Source organism: Myotis myotis, unplaced genomic scaffold (assembly GCF_014108235.1).
Source record: "Myotis myotis isolate mMyoMyo1 unplaced genomic scaffold, mMyoMyo1.p scaffold_m19_p_1, whole genome shotgun sequence".
Taxonomy (NCBI): Eukaryota; Metazoa; Chordata; class Mammalia; order Chiroptera; family Vespertilionidae; genus Myotis; species Myotis myotis.
This window is the reverse complement of record NW_023416313.1, coordinates 34,842,220-34,844,956: the sequence shown is the minus strand read 5'-3', so window position 1 is coordinate 34,844,956 and position 2,737 is coordinate 34,842,220. Positions and strand designations below refer to the sequence as shown.

Below are 2,737 nucleotides of genomic sequence, written 5' to 3'. Positions count from 1 at the left end.
TAGGCTAAAAAGTGTTAAATGACAGAAACAGAAGACAAAAATATTAGCATAGCTGTGACGATGTAAAAATATGTGATCCATAAAAAAACTACTAGGACTGATAAATAAATTCAGGACACAAAATAAATACCGAGAAATCAGTTGCATATTTATACACCCAATAATGGACTATCAGAAAGGGAAACTAAGAAAATAATCCCATTTACAATTGCATCAAAAACAACAACAACAACAACAACAACAACAACAACAAACACTGAGGCCTGGCCGATGTGGCTCAGTGGTTGAGCATCAACCTATGAACCAGGAGGTCATGGTTCAATTCCTGATCAGGGCACATGCCCAGGTTGCAGGCTTCATCCTCAATAGGGGGCGTGCAGGAGGCAGCTGATCAATGATTCTCTCTCATCATTGATGTTTCTATCTCCTTTTCCCTTTCTCTCTGAAAGCAATAAAAATATATTTAAAACAAAAACAAACCACCTAGGAATATATTTAACCAAGAATGTAAAAGACCTATACTCAGAAAATTTTAAGACACTGAAGAAAGAAATTGAATTTTTTATAATGGGCCCTTCTTTGTGGGCCTCTCATAGTGAACCCATGCCACAGAATATTGCATCATTGAACCATTGCCCAACCTCCTTACCTGTGGGCTGTGAGCACTGAAGGGGGTTGTATAGTATAAAAAAGGAAGAAAGAAGAAAGAAAGGAAGAAAGAAGAAAGAAAGAAAGAAAGAAAGAGAGAGAGAGAGAGAGAGAAAAAGAAAGAAGGGAGGGAGGGAGGGAGAGAGAGAGGGAGGGGAATTGGAGAAGTTACAAATAAGTGGAAATGTATATCATGTTAATGGATAGGAAGAATTAATATCATAAAACTACCCAAAGCAATCTATAGATTCAATGAAATTTCTATCAAGATACCAATGGTGTATTTCACAAAACTAGAACAAATATTCCAAAAAATATATGGAACCACAAAAGATCTCAAATAGCTATAGCAATCTGAGAAAGAAGAGCAAAGTTGGAGAAATCATGCTACCTGATATTAAACTATACTACAAGGCCATAGTCATCAAAACAGCATGGTACTGGCATAAAATAGACATATAGATCTATGGAACAGAAAAGAGGGCTCAGAAACAAACCCATGCCTTATGGTCAATTAATATTTGACAAAGAAGGCAAGAACATACAAGGGGGTAAAGATAATCAATTCACTAAATGGTGTTGAGAAAATTGGACAAATATTGGTGCAAAAAAAAAAAAAAAGAAACTAGACCATATTATTACACCACACACAAGAATAAACTCTAAATAGATTAAAGTCTTAAAGTTAGACTCAAAACCATAAACATCCTAGAAGAAAACACAGGCAATAAAATCTTGAACATTTCTTGTAGCAATAAATATATATATGTATACATATATATATACATATACATATATATATATGTATACATATATATATGTATGTATATGTATATATATGTATGTATGTATATATGTATGTATATATGTATATATATGTATGTATATATGTATGTATGTATATATATGTATGTATGTATATATGTATATATATATACATATATATATGTATATATATATATATTTATATCTTGCCTCAAGCAAGGGAAACAAAAGAAATAAAAAACACATGGGACTATATTAAACTAAAAAGTTTGTGCACAGCAAAGGAAACCATCAATCAAATGAATAGATAATCCACTGAATGAGAGAACATATTTGCTAATGATACATTTGATAAGGGGTTAATATCCAAAACTTACAAAGAACTTGTAAGAGTCAACAGTAGCCCTAGCCATTTTGGCTTAGTGTATATATAGAGTGTCAGTCTGTGGACTGAAGGGTCCTGGGTTCGATTCCAGTCAAGGGCACATGCCCAGGTTGTGGACTCGATCCCCAGTAGGAGTAGTGTAGGAGGCAGCCAACTGATGATTCTCTCTCATCATTGATGTTTCTATCTCCCTCTCCCTTCCTCTCGGAAATAAATAAAAATATATTAAAAAAAAAAACTTCAACACCAAAAAGACAAACAATCCAATTAAAAAAACAGGCAAAGGACCTGAATAGACACTTCTCCAAAGAGGACATACAGATAGCCAATAGGCATGTGAAAAGATGCTCAACTTCACTAATCATTAGATAAATGCAAATTAAAACCATAATGAGTATCACCTCACACCTGTCAGAATTGCTATCATCAATATATCAACAAACAACAAGTGTTGGCAAGGATGTGGTGAAAAAAGAACCCTTGTGCATTGTTTGTGGAAATGCAGATTGATGCAGCCACTGTGGAAAGTAGCATGGTGGTACCTTAAAAAATTAAATGACCCAGTGATTCCACTTCTGGGGATATATCTGAAAAAACCTGAAACACTAATTCAAATATCCAAGATTTGGAAACAGCCCATGTGTCCATCAGTAGATGAGTAGATAAAAACTGTGGTACATTTACACAATGGAATACTACTCAGCTGTAAAAAAAGAAGAAAATCTTACTCTTTGTAATATCACGGATGGACCTAGAGAACATTATTCTAAGTGAAATAAGCCAGTCAGAGAAAGACAAGTACCATGTGATTTTACTCATATGTAGAATCTAATGAACAAAATAAACTAACAACAAAAAATTTTGTGAGCATGTGGGAGAAAATACGCTAAGAAAATAATTCTAGGATGGCCCTGGCCAGGTAGCTCAATTGGTTAGAGT

At 34.1% G+C, this 2,737-nt stretch overlaps 1 non-coding gene across 1 annotated transcript; it reads left to right on the top strand.

Moving 5' to 3' along the window:
• Nucleotides 1–555: 555 nt before the first annotated feature.
• LOC118661903 lies at nt 556–685 on the top strand. Its single transcript, XR_004969524.1, has one exon. It is a non-coding gene; the product is annotated as a small nucleolar RNA SNORA42/SNORA80 family (small nucleolar RNA).
• The last annotated feature ends 2,052 nt before the right edge of the window (nt 686–2,737 follow it).